Source organism: Leptidea sinapis, chromosome 8, assembly GCF_905404315.1.
Source record: "Leptidea sinapis chromosome 8, ilLepSina1.1, whole genome shotgun sequence".
NCBI classification, from domain to species: Eukaryota; Metazoa; Arthropoda; class Insecta; order Lepidoptera; family Pieridae; genus Leptidea; species Leptidea sinapis.
In genome coordinates this window covers 11100428-11119128 of record NC_066272.1, presented here as the reverse complement: position 1 = coordinate 11119128, position 18701 = coordinate 11100428, and the positions used below count along the sequence as shown (strand labels likewise).

General features: G+C 36.0%; 1 protein-coding gene across 1 annotated transcript in view; it reads right to left on the bottom strand.

Annotated features, from left to right (window-relative positions):
- Positions 1-16989: 16989 nt before the first annotated feature.
- Positions 16990-18701, bottom strand: part of LOC126965679 (rab-like protein 6) — a 339766-nt gene continuing 338054 nt past the window's right edge. Inside the window, exon 12 of the transcript XR_007729577.1 lies at positions 16990-17021. The gene's annotated coding sequence lies outside the window, so the exon portion shown is untranslated. The remainder of the gene's footprint in view (positions 17022-18701) is intronic.

Sequence of the window (18701 nt, the reverse complement as noted above, 5' to 3'; positions counted from 1 at the left end):
ATTGTTATTTCCACTTCGCAAAAGCTACATTACATGAAATTTTTTTTTTTTTTTGAATATATCATGTAATGTATCAGAGACGAGACGAGCCCATTACAATGCAATCTTGCAAAACTCAAAAATTAGCGACACTACAAATGCGCTCATCACATTGAGACGTAAGATGTTAGGTCTGATTTGCCCAGTAATTTCACTAGCTACGGCGCCCTTCAGACCGAAAGACATAACTGAAACGCCAGAAATAAGCGCCGCTATGGTACCCATAATCTAGCCGGCATCCGGCATGTGCAAAGGAGTCACCAACTGGTATAATGTAAAACAGATGCGATATTACCTGGCGACGCTCTTAACGCGACGATCCTACCTCATGCCATATTTTACAAATAAAAGAGGTGACTGGGCGTCATTAATAGAGCATGGCAATACTTCAAGCCGGCCCACATTCTAGCGCTGTACAAAGCGCAGGTCCGGCCACACATAGGGTATTGCTGTCATCTCTGGTCTGGTGCACCCCAGTATCAGCTCGATCCATTTGCCCGCGTGCAACGCAGAGCAGCTCGAATTGTCGGGAACCCAGTGCTCTGTGAACGGCTAGATCACTTGGCGTTGCGTAGAGACGTCGCTTCATTGTGTATCTTCTACCGCATTTATCACGGGGAGTGTTCCGAAGAGCTGTTTAACCTGATTCCTGCCGCCGAATTCCACCTTCGCACGACACGCCACAAGTAAGGATATCATCCCCACCATCTGGATGTGTTGCGGTCCTCCACAGTGCGGTCTTCAAGGAGCTTTCTTCCACGTACTACAAAGCTGTGGAATGAGCTTCCTTGTGCGGTGTTTCCGGGATGATACGACATGGGTACCTTCTTAAAAGCGCGTACACCTTCCTTAAAGGCCAGCAACGGTCCTGTGATTCCACTGGTGTTGGAAGAGATTGTGGGCGGCGGTGATCACTTAACAACAGGTGACCCGCACGCTCGTTTGTCCACCTATTCCATAAAAAAAAAAAGGTGAACAATACGTGGATATCGGAAAATTGTGTGGAATTGTCTCTTTCAAAAGGAAATAATCATTCATTCAATATTAGTATATCAAACTAGTATTGATTGAAAGAATAGCTTGCTACTAGTTTGACCCTCATAATGGTAATAACCATTACGTGGAGATTTCATTAGTTTTCTTATTGGAATTGGTTTAATAGTCCTCTCAATGATACATCTAAGTAACTGATGCACTAACATATATTAATATGTTTATTTATTTTACCACATATAGTATACATATTTATGTATTACCTATTATGTTTATATTTAGTAACAGTTTTTTTATATGTAATGAAACGACCTATATAATCTCAAAATAAATCTCATTTTTGTTTGGTAGGTATCGCACCATGTTGAAAGTTTTCAGAAACCTTAATTTAATACAATATAATATAAGGGAAACCTGTTATTGGCATTATTATTGTAAAATATTATGAGTTATTTATCTAATCTGTAATATGCTGTTGGCTTTCTTAATAAAATAAAATAAAAATAAGAGACACTATATTGCAAATTAGCTTTAAGCATTTACTGTGTAATTTAAGTGTGGAATCTCACATACAAATTATTAAAAAAGCACAATGCTTTCTTATTATAGAGCTGTGAAAGCATATAATATTCTAAAGCGCTTCACACAAAGTTAAAATAATTAAAATTTAAAATTACAATAATAATAAATACAGGGTTAAACTATTGAGAATAACATAAGGTAGATATCTGTTTGTATTCTCTTATCAGATATGATTTTTTTATTTGATCTTCAATTAAAGGCTCTATGGGTTTACACGATAGAAATAAATCATTCTAAACGCCTTCGTAGAGGTTACATGTATAATGTATTAGTGTGATTTAGTTATTCCGTGGGAATGTCCAGATGTGAATCTAAATTTAGTGAAGGTGGAATTGCGATACTGTTTTCAAAGACTTGGTCGCGTTAAAATAATAATAACTTAAATATCGAGGAACCATTCTTTGTTTTTTTAGATATTGTAAACGAGAAAATCTAATAAGAAAGGTACCACATTTGAGTGATAGTAACTTAGCAAACCCATCCGAATTCATCTCAATGTTATCTTAGCTAAGGAAATGTGAAATTTACTCCAGGAAGAGTATTGCATAAAGGTAAATCTTTCACCGCTGTCAGCATATAACCATTACGCCGTTTAGATGAGAAATATATTGTATTTTATTTGGAACTGTAAAGAGTTGAAGCTTTGAAATAGTTTTATATCGTAATTGGCCAATGGAGCAAAGAAAGGATAAAAAAACTACGATTAAAAAAACCGACTTCAAAAACTGAAAAGTATAAAATAACTTTTAATATTTCAAATTATTTACATATGACTTAATAATTAATAACGCTATTTATATAAATAATAATAAAATAAAACTTAAATAATCTAACAAAATTAATTAATTACAAATAGAACATATCATTAAGATCGTTATCGGCAGGTAAGGTGCCCATGAAGCTGGCAACGTCACCTCTTTGTATAACCAAACTTATCCTTTGACAGAGATACGTACCAGATCTTGGGTCACCTGTTAAATCGGTTAGACGCCTGGATAGCTCTTTTACGAGTTTTTGTGCCGATGAACCCCAAGAACCCATCGTCTCCACCCCAAAGGGAACAAATATGTATCCATCACCGAGTGATGCATATTTCATCCGCTTTAGGTTTTCGGCAGATTCCGCCGCTGCACCTCCCGCTCTAGATGAATGTTCAATATGAGAGGGGGCTAGCGTGTCCACACAAGTCGCATCCCACACCAGTGGCCTTCCACGACTCCAAGGAATCAACGTCATGCCATCAGGCCTCTTACCATCGTCACGTGAAATTCCATTCGGCTCTAGGATAGCCGGCACGTTGGCGGTAGTAAAGGCCCGACGCAAGACGTCGTTTAAGGCGGCATGGCGTGAGAGTCGGCCCGCACTGCGGCGGCAAGATAAGCCATGGTGACCAAGACTGTCTACATTGCCTCCGCAGCGGCACATATGGGAAACTGTTCTAGAGATACCCAGGCGTAAACCAACTGCGATTGAGAAGCTGGAATTATCGAGAAGTGTCCCTATGTTACTCGAAGGAGTGGCCTGAAGCCAGTACCCTGAATCTCGTTCGCTAACAGCAATAAAACGAGCCTGATCCGAAATATTGTGACTTGATAATAATATCCTTTTGTGAATGATTTTGCACTGTGGCTCATCCCAAAGCTTTTGTGATCGCATGTTTAAAGGGTAATTTTCATTTGGACAGGCAACTTTCCAAGCATTTTTAGCAGTTTCCGCATACACCAGTGGCAGGGACCCTAATGACGGGGAGATAACTTTATCATATAAAGTGCTGACACTGTGAACAGAAGATAAGAATGCTGGTTAGAATATACTAGATATTTTTCTGATGCCAATTCCACCAAAACGAATGGGCAGAGAAGCCTGGCACCAAGAAATATCAGACAGTGAACAATTTAATATTTTTGATAGTAAATTTCGTAGAAAATCGTCCAAACTTGACAAAAGTATCTCATGATTCCAAAGAGGGCAACATCGGAGAACATAAGTTAGCTTGGGGACAAAAAGACAAAACCGAATTATATGACGCCATGTGGGAATGTATACATAGTAAGCGGTCTGAATATTGTTCAAATTTTGAATTTTGTTCAATAACTTAATAAAATTTTCATTTTATATACATCTTATATGTAGCACGTACAAATAATAGTATTTTATTAATATTAAAGGTAAAGGTTTGCATAAGATGTGTAGTAAATTAAATCTCTATTAAATTATTTTATACTTTTCAATTTGTGAAGTCGGTTGTTCAATTTTTTTTTAATTTTTTACTTTTTAGTGTCATTTTATAATTATAATATATAATCAACCTGAACAAAACCTGGATGAAAACTCCTCAAAAAATCTTACACAAAAAACAATTACATAATCCACGTAAACAAAATATTTCATAAAAAATTTTAATAAAATTAAAACTACGGGGCCAAATTATGTAAAATATTTATGGTTCTATTCCGCATCGAACTAAAGAAGAGTTACGCAAATTGGGTCATTAAATTTCAGAGTAATAGGCATACATGCATAAAAAATACCGATCGTTTTTTTTATGAAAATAATGGACGAGACGAGCAGGACGTTCAGCAAATGGTAATTGATACGCCCTGCCCATTACAATGCAGTGCCGCTCAGGATTCTTGAAAAATCCCAAAAATTCTGAGCGGATACAATTGCGCTCGTCTCCTTGAGACATAAGATGTTAAGTCTCATTTGCCCAGTAATTTCACTAGCTACGGCGCCCTTCAGACCGAAACTCAGTAACGCTTACACATCACTGCTTCACGGCAGAAATAGGCGCTGTTGTGGTACCCATAACCAAGCCAGCTTCCTGTGCAAAGGAGCCTCCCACACACCCTCCCACAATTGAGAACTTCCTACTTTTTGTAGTCGGCTAAAAATCTTATAGCCTTTTTGTTCTAATACTCTTGGTGAATTTTGTGTCTTTACAAGGTAACATTTTAGACGAGACCCAGTAAATGTACATTTCAATATTAACATGTTTATGATGTGTTTGTAATGATTCACGTCGCATAAAGGATGTTTCATGAATAGGGTTGATTAGGTTGGTTTGAGTTTAATATCAAATGAAACTTAATCTTCTTACCTTTCACATGTATATTTGCTTACATTGTTTATTAATACACATTATTTAGAGCACGGATGAGTAAAAAAAGAAGGACTCCGCGCCGTGATATTAGCAAGTGAAGCACCGTTATGCTAGTGTGTGTGTGTTACGGGGGATGCTAGTTACACAATTTTTTCGCCCTTAAATAATCATATATGACCACAAATACTTATAAAGTATCGTTTTTACACTTTTCCACAACGCACAACGGCATTTTTAAAATATTTTATTGAGACGCAAACTGATCTGTCACAGACGATGACAATTCTCATAATGGCCGCCTATCGGCCTGTAGTAGAGTAAGTGTGTGCGTTGGGCTATGTATTTACACGTTAATCTGCTTGTTTTGGTGCTACACTGTTATGTAAGGTGACACGGAGTCCTTATTTTTTACTAGTCCGTGTATTTTGAATTACAAAATCACATCTGCTTAGTTTCTTGATTACAGGCTGTTATTAAAAAAAAACCTAATAAATAAGCATAGTACGAGAAATGGTTTTATTTCAAATTTTATCATGATATTAATTATTTCAGTATTAAGTCTTATTTGAATACAGAATAAGGATTTACTGATCTGATTGCCGAGATACCTATTTATTTACGTCACATCCCTATTGGACGAGTACAAACCTGGTGGAATTAAGGCGATGCTTATTTCCAGTGACCTTGAGTGATTGGGGAGGACCTCGTGACACTCCCTACGACCGCACAACGTAGTCAACAAAATAAACGTATAAAGCAATCATTTGTCAATCAATATGATATTTGTATATTTTAATTATCACTGTGTTTTGTATAAAATTCAATTCCATTTGTTTTGGGGTACAGTGGCATATAATATTATATTAATACTAGCTGACCCGAAAGACAAGGCTATGTCAAAAGAAAAAAAATATGATATAAGTATTCTGGAATAATGTAGTCTAAGGCCATCGGAAATGTGTAATCTTATTAAGTGAGTTAAAAATGAAACAAAAACGTATTTCTTAATGATCATACCCTTCAACTACCGTTTCTTGTTTGTAGTAGGTAAGACGGTACGGGGAGAGGGGGGTATCGCAATTATACGCAAAATATACAAAAACTTAGCAAATTATATACTTAAAACTTCCTTGAGAACCACACTATCCATTGATGAGAATAACATTAAAACCGATGCAGTAGTTTTTGAGTTTATCGCAGACAGACAGATGCGGCGAAGGACTTTTTTTATAATAATATGTAGTACTAGCTGACCCGGCAATCGTTGTTTTGCCATATAAATTATTTTAAGAGTTAGACCGTTTCTTACACCTTGTAACATTACTTTATTTTTCTAAAATAAAAGATTTTTTCTTAAATAAACGTCGCCCAAGTTACTCCTTATTACATCAGCTACCTGCCAATAAAAGTCCCGTAAAAATCGGTCCAGCCATTTCAGAGATTAGCCGGAACACACAGACAGACTGACAAAAATTTTAAAATGTGTTATTTTCTTGTATGTACCGTATATATTCATATACATGTAGTAAAAAAAATTTATTTCAATATTACAAACAGACACTCCAATTTTATTTATATGTATAGATTATTCTGTTTTCCCATTCCCGTCTATATAGTATTATGGTGAGTTTATTTGGGAACCGAGGCGATTGTATTCGCATTTAAATTAAACTTCATAGATTATAATTTTCCCAGACTTAAAGCAGTGTCAGAAATAAGACAGCTGTTTGTTGCAAGGTACGGTTCAAACAAAATAATCTCTACATAAACAAGCAATTTTCATGAAGGTTGTTCTTCATTCTCATGTTAAATTTAACGAATAATGTAACCTTATATCAAAAAACTAATAATATGTTCGGCTCAAGGAATAATTTCTGGGATTGTAATAAGATTTACTAAAGTGTCGCTGGTTTTTAGCTCGTTTAGTGAATGTATTTATGAAGGCACTTGCAATCAACCAAGAATCATGAGGAAAGAAGTAAAATGCACTCCACTAACCCTGGAACACTCCCACGCCACTCAGGTGACGGCGGAGCAGCAGCTCCAACAGTCCTGATTCTAGTATTCCAAGGTGAACGTCACACTGGCGATCGCAAGCTTGCAAAGTTTGTATGAATAATAACTCAAAGACACTAGCATTGAACGTCAACACTGGTGGAGAGTCACGAAGCTTGTGGTAGACTTGATGACCACCATCATTCAGGGTAAACACGGTTTACAGATGTACAGTGTCACCAACTTATCTGTGAACTGACGGGTGTCACCATCGCCGTTTCAGTGTTGCTAATTAATTCCAATGTGCACAAAAGCTTTCGGCATATTTAACGCTTAAAATTCAGAAGTAACGCAATAAAACACACGGAACACTCGAAAGTAGTAGACAGTCGAATGATATTTCAACATGGCGACCGTAGTTCCTATGTTTGCCACTTCACAGATAAGTTGGTATTACTATAGTGCTAGCGACCACGCCCGAGCAAAGCTCAGCAGCCTCTCTGTCCGCTTGTCAACCAAAGCGGGGTTTGTGGGTTGTACAGTGTTGACAGGTGAACAGGGTGAAGACGTCTATAAAAGGCGATGTCTCCCTAGCGTCGACACAATTCCGCTGCAACCGTTGAACAGTTAGGTCGTTACTCTGCCCAATGTCTGCTTGAATAATAGTCACGGTGATATTTGAAATTAATTTCTCACCCGACGGAGCCTTTAGATACGCAGCGGTAGTGCGTATCTTAGCCGAACACCTTGAACGCTAGTTCTTCACCCCAAGAGAAGTTTCATCCTTCGGGCGAGGCCCAAAAAGGCCCCGGGCATGGATGGTATCACAAACGCCGCGTCATCTGCCGCGTCAAACCATCGCGGTAAAATCCAGGCGCTCGCGACCAGGAGTGTCCACACATGCCAGCATATGTTGCAGCTGAACGGACAGGACATTGCGTGGTCCCCGACGTTAAAGTACCTTGGGGTCAAAATCGACTGCCGGCTCAACATGAACGAGCACGTCACGAAGACCATCGCGTCGACAAACGTCGCGATGGCCTTACTTCGTCCAGTGCTCTCCTCAAGCCTCCCTCTCAGGGTGAAGGTCTTGGTGTACAAGACCCACCTACGCAGCCGACTCACGTACACAACTACAACGTACCATGCCTAAACAAATCAGAAAAGGCTACAAACCTTATAAAATAAGATCCTCCGACGCATCATGGTACGTGAGGAACCAAACAATCGAGAGGGACCTAAGAGTCGAGAGCCTAGACGATTTCATTCGTCGTCTCGCAATCAGCGTGTTCGCGCGTGCCGACGCGTCGAATCTCCACCATCTGCGAGATCTGACCCCCTGGCACTCGCGGCCACCTGACAGCCACCGCTACCCGCGCGATCTCGTGCGGGACGAGGATGAAGAGTGACGTGTTTGCGCCCGGCCCGGCTGATCGCCCACCTTCTTCTTCGGGGCTGATCGCCAGGGCCTGCGAAAACCGGCGACAACTCACTGGAAATGACACCACAGCTGAGGGAAAAGGCGCTTCCTCAGCTCCAAAAGATGACCTAAACGGGGAGCCAAAGCTCCCCTTAGAAATATAGTTATTTTAAATTTTAATAAAGGACACCAGGGAACAACGCTCCCACCCCAATGACCCGCCCGTCTCCACGTGCGGCGAGAGAAGACCACGACGAAATTTATTCTTAGAAGCTTAAAACATTTATGTATTTCATTTAAAAGATAATTAATTAGATGTTGGCTTGCTTGTGAATTCTTAGTTGGTGGTATAAAATTTGTCAATTGTTATAAAAAAAACCCTTTTGATCTTATTTCCTAAAAGTACTTTCAATGTTAATTGCAATGTACTTATTGTTATTGAATCAATCATGTTGCAATCATGCAAGTGGTTTTGGGTTCAATAATTGTTTAAACTCATTCAACATTAATTGACTATAGTAATCGATGTCCCATTTTAAGACACTTTCGAATGCGAATTTCCTATATTTTGAAATAGAAAAATATGATAGTTTTTTTAAACCATATCTCAACATTTTGGCCCAAATCCCCGTCAATACAAAGTTTTTTTTAATGATTGAAAAAGCAATAGAGTTGTCATACGATTTAGATTCTCGGTTGAGAGAGCATGTGGGGTGCGGCGACCACCAATATTGTCCACGTTTTAACGGAACGCTGGAGATACTGAAAGGGTCCTTTGTGAAAGCTTTATTTCAGGTCTAACGCCTCTGCGTTTTAGAAAATAACTATTAAATATATTCGACTTGTGAGTACTTTGGTAACTCGCGAAATGTTGTTACTTTTGCATCACGGTTGTACAAATTACACTTATATTTTTTTTCTTAATACCTAACTCATTTGTAACTAATTCATGCACATGCATATGCGTAACATATAGTAGTGTATAATAGGCGTGTATAGTATTGTGTAACTTATACAGCTTGTAATTAGTTGTTAATTTTTATTACTTTTACCATTTAACTAAAAGTGTCGTATAAATTGTTGGAAACTTCACTGGTGAAAGTGTAAGTTTTAAGATTTGTTAATATTTAAAAAGGCATAAAAAGGCATAAAAGGCATTTATTTTCTCAAAATTGATTCCTTTAGAATTCTTTTTGATGTCATTTCTTATACTACTAGATACTACTACCGCTTCGGAAACAAATGGCGCTCTGAGAGAGAAGAAGCGGCGCAAGAAACTCTCCCAGCATTCTTTTTTTTGCGCTCTTTTCAATAAAAATATACAATATTGTACAGTTGCTATAAAATAATCACAATCTAGTCCCAGGCTGTCCGATCATTTAGATATTCAGCAGTGGAGTAATAGGATTTACGACAGAGCCATTTTTTTATAAAACATTTAAATTTATTTATAGATAATGCCTGAACAGTGGCTGGGACTTTATTGTAGAAGTGTATACATTTACCCTTAAAGCTATTATGTATCTTATGAAGCCTACCAGAATTAGTTACAAGCAATCCCTTATTTCTAGTGTTATAATAATGAAAATCACTATTAATAGCAAAAAGGTGACGATTTTTGTGAACATATATTAAATTTTCATAAATGTACTGACAATAAACAGTCATAATATTTATTTCTTTAAATTTTTCTTTGAGAGACTGTCTATAACCAAGCTGATATATAGCACGAACAGCTCTCTTTTGCAGAGCAAACACTATATCAATGTCAGCAGCATGACAGTAGTAATATACCGTACGTCATGATGCTGTGAAAATAACTAAAGTACACTAATCTAGCGGTCGCAACATTCGTGTACTCTCTAATCTTTCTAACTGCATATGCCGCAGAGCTGAGTCTATCTGCTAGATGGGCAATATGTGGACCCCACTGAGGCTTTTTATCTAACGTGATACCCAAGAAGACCGTAGTCTCCACAAGTTCCAATCTCTGGTCATTTATAAGTACGTTGGTTTGTACCTCCGCTGTGTTTGGTGTAATGAACCGTAAACACTTTGTTTTTTTACTGTTTAAGTGCAGATTATTCGTCTCAAACCAACGCACTATCTTTGAGAGTGCATTGCTTACCTCGTCATCAATATCCGCACGTCGCTTCACTTTAAAAATAAGTGAAGTATCATCAGCAAACAATACAATCTCATGGCTATCATCTACCACAGACGGTAGATCGTTAATATATATAAGAAACAAAAAAGGACCGAGAATAGAACCCTGTGGAACACCTATTCGCACAGGTTTACCCGAAGACCGTTTGCCATTTACATCGACTATCTGAACTCTTTCGCTTAAATATGATTTTAACAGATTTAGGGCTCTATTTTTCACTCCATAATGCTTTAGTTTTAGGAGTAAAGTTTCATGGTGGACACAGTCAAATGCTTTTGACAAATCACAAAAAATGCCCAATGCATCCTGTGACTCTTCCCAGGCGTCAAATATGTGCTCAATGAGTCTAGTACCCGCATTAATTGTTGATAAACCCCTAGTGAAACCAAACTGATTTTTGTTCATTAATTTACAAAAATGCATTTGTAGCTGTTGAAGCAAAAGTTTTTCAAAAATTTTACTAAAAACAGGCAGCACTGAAATAGGTCTGAAATTAGCAGGGTCAAAAGAACTGCCCGATTTAAACAAAGGTATAACTTTGCTGTATTTCATGAGGTCAGGGAACACACCCTCATCTATGCATTCATTAAACATTATTGCTAATTCAGGTGCTATAATGTCAAGTATGTATTTTACAAAATATGTCGAATAGCCCCATACGTCTTTTGTATATTTTAAGTTAATTAATTTGAAGATTTTTATTATATCGTTACCTGTAACATACTTAAATTTCAAATCAGTGGAAGATACTGGTACGTGTAATTTAAGCATATCATGTGCTGCTTTTGGTGAAGAGTTAAGGTCTTTGGTCGTGATAAAAGGGATTTCGGAGAAGTATTTATCAAATTCATTTGCAATTTTTATTTCCGAATTTATAACGCGATTATTAATATTTAAACAGATAGAGGTGTTACGGCAATTCGATCTACCAGTTTCATTGTTAATTACACTCCAAGTCGCTTTTACTTTATTATTACTGTTTTTAATTTTATCTGCAATGAAACGTGTTTTCGCTTCATGACAAACTATTTTAAAGAGCTTGGAGTATTTTTTTACATATATTTTAAATTCTTCACTATTATTGTAATGTTTCTCATAATAAAGGTCATATAAGCGTTTACGACTTTTGTGGATACCCATTGTTGCCCAATCATTAAAACTATGTTTGTTGTTTACTGTCACCGTTACTGGAGTAAAAATCCTGTCAAATTCCTCACAGAAGGAATTGAAGACTAAGTTATAGTGAAAATTAGCAGTTTCACCACAGTGTAAAAATGGTATCGTATTTACCAAATTATTTCTAAACCTCTCAAGACGGCTACCCGTAACTGGTATAATCGTCACCTTTTTTGGTCTGACATTGTCCAATCTTGTATTTACTTTTATAAGTTGCCCACTATGGTCGGACTGAAGATTATTAATTATGAGTTTACTAGTAATAGTAACATCTGTAAAAATATTATCTAAACAGGTTGCTGTTGTAGAAGTGATTCTAGTAGGTTCCCAAAATACATTGAACAAATTAAAACTTTGAAATAAATTTTTAAGGCTAGTACAATTGGCCGAAGGTTCAAGCAAGTTTATATTAAAATCTCCACACACTATAATTGACTTGCTAGTTTTGCTAAATTTTGATAGTAACTCTTCCATTCTATGTTGGAATTGTTCATATGATGCAGTGGGGGGGCGGTATACACTTACAATAATAAATTGCTCTAGTTCTATACAAGCTATCTCAATTAGTTGTTCTATAGAGAGATTAACAATATCTCTTCTATTTTTACATTTTAATCTATTATTAATAATAATTAGGGAACCTCCATGTATTGCCCTACTTCTACAAAACGAACTGACTACTTTATGTTCTCTAAAACTAAACTGAACTGGAGCTGATGACTCTTACGCCAATGTTCTGTAATACATAATATATCTATATTACAGCAGCTCAAAAACAGTTCAATTTCTAATTCCTTACCTTGTATATTCTGGTGAACAATATTTATGAGCTTTATATTATGATTATCTATAGCAGTAACATTTATATTTGGTGAATGTTGCCTATTTTGTATGATATTGCAAGAGTTGTCCTCCCTTGTCAAATAACTTAATTTAAATTAATTGAAGAAAAATCTTCATTGTTATATTTTTGTACATTAGTACTAATACATTCCCCAATAGAGGCATGTTTATTAAATAATACTACAGAGGAAGTAGTTTGTTGACTAAGACTATAAGCTACTAAAGTAGCCAGCTGTCGCTTAACTCTAAATGGTAGGTATAGGTTACCATTGGTTATTTTCATTTTATAATTAATGAATTTATTTGTGTCAAATAAAATTAAATTTTCATTGTTGTGGAATGTCGCATTATACAAAGTTGTATTTAATTTAAATATTTTTCTATTTTGCTCCTGTGTCAAATCCGAGGAGTATGGGAATGTACACATCATCACTTTAGATTTTGTGTTATTGGAAATATTAATTAATTTTTCTATATTTTTAATTAGGTCCTTATTTCTAATATTATGAGAGTTATTACCAAACATTATACCTATGATTGTTTTTTCTTTTAGATTTATTTTTGGTATGGAATTTATGAGGTTATTGAAAGTTATATTGGGTTTACATATATTTATCAACTCACAATTCTTTGCAACTGCATTATTTAATAAAGGTCCAAGGTTTAAGTATCATAATACTGTTTGTTTCCTATACATGAATAAATAAATAAATTATTATAGTTTTACTGGAACTTTAGACAGTTTTGAAATTATTTAAGTACCTACTTTTGTTCGAATATTATGCATCATATAATATACGATATGTAAAATACAGAAGGCGTTGTTTATACAATCAATGAATAGCAAAGTGGCTATACAAAGAATTTTATAAAAAATGAACGAATAGCCTGAGATCGTACCGCTGATTCTGCAGTTATATAATTGTTTTCTTCATTATACTAATTTTAAATGAACGTTTAGGGCGTAGGTAATGTATTCTAATAGGTTGCCTATAAAAATTTGGCCGCAAGTAACTGTAACTGACGACCCGTATAGCCCAGTGGTTAGTGACCCTGCCTACTGAGCTAGAGGTTTCGGCTTCAAATCCCGGTAGGTGCAAACAATTTATACGATGAATATGGATGTTTGTTTCCGAGTCATGGATGTTTATATGTATTTATGTATGTTTATGTAGGTAAATTGTATTAAATATATTGCTGTCTTATACCCATAGTACAGGCTATGCCTAGTTTGGGGCAAGATAATTTGTGTAAGTGTGTAAATATTATTATTATTATTAATTTTAGTAAAATTAATTTTCTGATTGCACCCATATTATGTTTTTTTAATAAATTGGACATAATTTTAAAGTAAATTAAGTAAAATGCATTGAAAAAAATAACATTTTTGTTGATAAATTGTAGTACCTGTTTACAATATTTATATTGCGGCTGATTGAGAGTTGGTAACCATATTTTCTCAATTCTTTCGATAATTTACTTCATGATTACGGGTCCTATGCTCTCTTGTAGCACTAGAAAAACGAGGACGAAGCAGAGGGCCCAGTGGTCAAAGTTAACGTGTCACCGAAATTTATAATTGTTTTTATGAAAATAAGGGACGAGACGAGCAGGACCTTCAGCTGATGGTAATTGATACGCCCTACCCATCACAATGCAATGCCGCTCAGGATTCTTTAAAAACCCAAAAATTCTGAGCGGCACTTCAATTGAGCTCGTGACCTTGAGACATAAGATGTTACGTCTCATTTGCCCAGTAATTTCAATAGCTACGGCGCCCTTCAGATGTTAACACATTACTGCTTCACGACAGGAATAGGCGCCGTTGTGATACCCATAATCTAGCCGGCTTCCTGTGCAAAGAAGGCTCCCACTCGTACTCTCTTATAATAATGTATGTGGTGGAAGTTATGTGTTGAAACACCTTCAGATCATAAGACGTGTAATTAAAACGTAATTCAAAAATGTTAGACACGTCATAATATGTCACATAGGCGAACCAACCCTATTATAAAACACGGCCAGGTACCAATCGTTTTCAGCGTCAGATTGAGTTGATAGCAACAGATTTAGCGGCACCCCGACTGCTAAAGTGTCGCATACGGTGCCATTATTGTGACAATATTTAGGCCTTAATTGTTTCGAAAGTCGTTAAAATGTCCCGCGTGCTATAAATACACGTTGTTAGGCTTTTATAAACAAAACAACATCGTCGCTCCAGTAATATGTTTCAAATAGTACACACACATGTTTCAACTCGGTGCCATTAAAAAAATTTAATTTGGAGTTGAAATTGAATCATTTAATATATTTTTTTTAATGTTACTCCAATTTATAATATTCTCAACATAATATCCGAATTATCGTAAGCATTAATTGCAATTACACTAAGGGCTAATTTCCCAAACGATTTTTGTCTTTTGGTTGTTTTTAAGAATATGATTTAAATGAAATAGGATTTTAAATACAGAAATTAAATTTGAAAAAAAAAATTATGATCGATGCGGGTCGAACCCGCTATATCCCGGGTTCCATTCGAGCGCTCTTTCCGCTGAGCTAACTGTTCGAGTGACGCATCGTTGATAAATCTTGTATCTCTTGTTCAACTCTCAGGTTGTGGCTTGTGGCAGCAAATTGTTTAAGATTTTGAATTGAATTAAAGAGTTTATATTTTTTTAAATGAAAACTAAAAAAAAAAATATCTTAAGCAGTTATGGGTTTGCCGTGTATATTTATTTTTAAGAGTTTGCTACAGTAATAGTAAACATAAAATAGTTATTTCTTAATACATAACAATAAATTGTCATCAATAAAAACTTTTCATACCATGCTTTTAAAATGGTTGAAAGTAGATTTCCGCGTTTCAGCTTAAAACTTCGCTGAGATTTCCATGGCTTTTACCGCAGTACGCAATTATTACGATACGAGGAAATTGCCACAATACATCAAGAAAAAAGTTTAGCTATTACTAAGTGTACCAGCAAACACAACCAGACAAAAGTTCTTAAGAACTATTATTGTGAAAGACAAAGTTTATCTACTTTAAATAATAGAAGCGATAAAAGTGTTATAGGAATCAATTTGAAACTACCATGTGCATTAAAATGAATTATCCATTTTAACTGTATGTTATGGTTCACTATTTTGGATAAATATTGGGGCTTTTTTGTAGGACTATTTAAGATAAACATTTCCATGTTACAATATATAAGTGTAACTCTAACGGTTTTTGCAGCCCACGCCAGAATAGCTCGCATATTGCAGATTTTTTTCCTACTTGACATTTATCCTTACTGATAGGATAATTCACACTATATCTTTATAAATTACTAGTTGACCCGACAGACGTTGTTCTGTAGGTAAATAATAAATAAAATAATGTTTTTTATGAATTTGTCAATAATATATCATAACATGAAAAATTATTTCGTAAAATATGCTCCCTGTTGTTGCAATGAAATTGTTTCACAGCAGAACTGTCAAACCGTGCGTCAATAAATTCTCTCATAGAAATTATATATGGACACATCAAAGGAAACACAAATTTGTTATTTTTATTTCATTTAGCAGCATTTTCCAATTTATTCACCTTTTAAACCTTCCCTGGACTTAATAATTAATTCAAGACCAAAATTAGCCAAATCGGTCAAGCCGTTCTCGAGTTTTAGCGAGACTAACGAACAGCAATTCATTTTTATATATATAGATAGCTTATATATATAATAATAATAATATTGACACACTCTTACACAAGTTATATTGCCCCAAACTAGGCATAGCCTATACTATGGGTACAAGACAACGATATATTTAATACAATATACTTACTTAAACATACATAAATACAAATAAACATCCATGACTCTCCAATCAAGCATTCATATTCATCATATTAATGATTGCACCTACCGGGATTCGAACCCGGGACCTCTAAGCTCAGTAGGCAGGGTCACTAACCACTGGGCTATAGGGGTCGTCCAATATATAAACTGCTGTGGGGTCCCTGCCTTATAAGAACGAGTCTTTATTTGCGTTCACTTTTTCTGAACTTGCACTTCGCCGGTCTGCCGCTGTTCCTCTTGTGGGCGGCGGTACCTTCAACGCGTCACACCGCACCGAAGACTAAGTCTCTTCTACCTTCTTCTTCTTGGAAAACTTCCACTTTTCACTACTTCTTCTTTTCTTCTTCTTCTTCTTAACACTTTCGAGTCAGAACTAGAACTGCTGTAGGCCACGCTTAGTACGGCTTATATACCCCCGGATCTGTTCTATGTTCAAAATGATTCTCCCATGCCATCTTTAAATTTAAATTGTACTAGAAAATTCTTTTAACTATTTTTATCGTGCTTACACATTTTCCATCCCTTTTTTTCTGTTTGATTTGATCCTGAACTTACTAGAAATTTCCATTAACTTTACAAAACCCGAAAAATTCCATAACACTGGTAGGCGTATCGAACCCGGGTCTACAGCGTCTAAAGTAATGGTTAATTATGCAACTGTTGTGTAATAAGGGGTATTAAAACACGAATGTGGGTTTATCACACGAGGCGAAGTGATAATAGTATCACATGAGTGTTTTAATACCTGATTATCAACAGTTGCATACAAGACTTTATCTACACCCAGAATATGAACCCTCTAAAAGATTCTGAAACAGTTAGCTTACTGCTAACATTAAAACAGCCAGCCCTAGTAGTAACCTAATGTCATCCCTTACTGATTATATACAAATAAACTAAGTATTAATGAAAGAATTATTAATTTTAGTAGTAATTTACATTTTGTATAGTGCAATTATTAAAATTCACTTGATTATTATGTTATTTTGCAGCGCTTAAAATATCCGGCGGTGTGCTGTCAAAACTTGAATCGCTCATTTTTTCAAGAAAAATGGCGGGGTTCCGAATAACCTTTTTATTACGGCTCGCCATGTTCTGGTAGTGTGGAACCCGCGTAAACGAAAATGTTCTTTTTTGAAATTCATACAGATACCACGCATCGAGCAATAATAATGTGTCTGTTTGTTGAAACTCTTTGTGCATGAAAGGATCGAAAAAAAAACCAAGGAGTGTTGTTATGAAATTCAGTACAACTAATGTTGTGTAACAACGCTTCAAACGAGTGTTCAAACGAGTGTTGTAATCAACACTCGTTTGGATGATGTAATGGTTATTACGACATTGGGTGTTTTAATGTTGGCAATAAGCTAACTGTTTCAGAATCTTTAATAGAGGATTTAAAGCATGGGTGTAGATAAACACTTTTACGCTAAAGCTACGAGTATTGCTGACGGAGCTGTTGAAATTATCAATGTCTTGAAGTTTGACAACTCTCGTCATCTACGTTGCTGCACGATATGACGTTTGACAACTCTCGTCATATACGTCGAAGCGTTGCTACGCGACATTGTTAACACCATAGTCGTGCTTCAACAGAAGGGGCTCGCTCATACAGAGTTCAATATGCGTCTCAGATAGACCCTGTGGAGTAAACATTACATGATAAATATAAAACAAAAAAATACAAAATAAAGTGCGATTCTTATAAGATATTTGCAACAAAGTAAATAAACGCAAACGAACATAATCACACCAGTCTGGCTATATTTATCAGTAATCCCTTGAAGGAAGTAAAGGCGATTTCTGAAACCAATAATAGGGGATAAGCCGGTAATTACTCACAAGCACAGATTCAACAATGCTAAGGTTGTAGATGAGTTACATCGAATAATCTTCAGTCAGCTTCTGTCAGCTTCTAACAAGCATGAAGGCAGCTTTAAAGACCTAATATTTATAATTATTTATTTGTTTTACAAAAAGTACTTATTCTAATTAATAACAAATAAATGCAATAAGCATAGTTAAGTATTTACATAAAAATTTAGGCAGCGGAAGCCGAACTAGGAAGAACCTGTATTTCAGCTTACAGAGCCAATCCCCTCGAATCACAATAAATAATTTACTTAAATGATTGCATTTATTCTAATAAATATGATTTACACGAATATTGTGTGATAGTGTTATGTGGTCTGATCCTCACTTAGTAATGATAGGTGAATGAGATGGTGAGGGGGTGTGTCAGTAGATTACTGAGATACCGTTTTATGACTAAACAAAAATAGTAACAGTAGTTACATCAGATGGTGCTAGGGCTGCTGCTTCGACTGCCGAAGACTGCAAACGTCGCAAATATGTCGGTCTCAATAAGTCTTACATCTTTGTGCCGTTTAGTGTAGCGAAACTTGACCCGTGGGGCCCAGAGGCGCGGAGAATGTACAAAGTACTATCTTCTCGCCTCCATAGGGCAACCCAAGCGCAGGCTGCTGTTTCAGTCAACTTATCAGCCGTGCTATACAGCAAATGCTGCCAGTATTTTTGGTA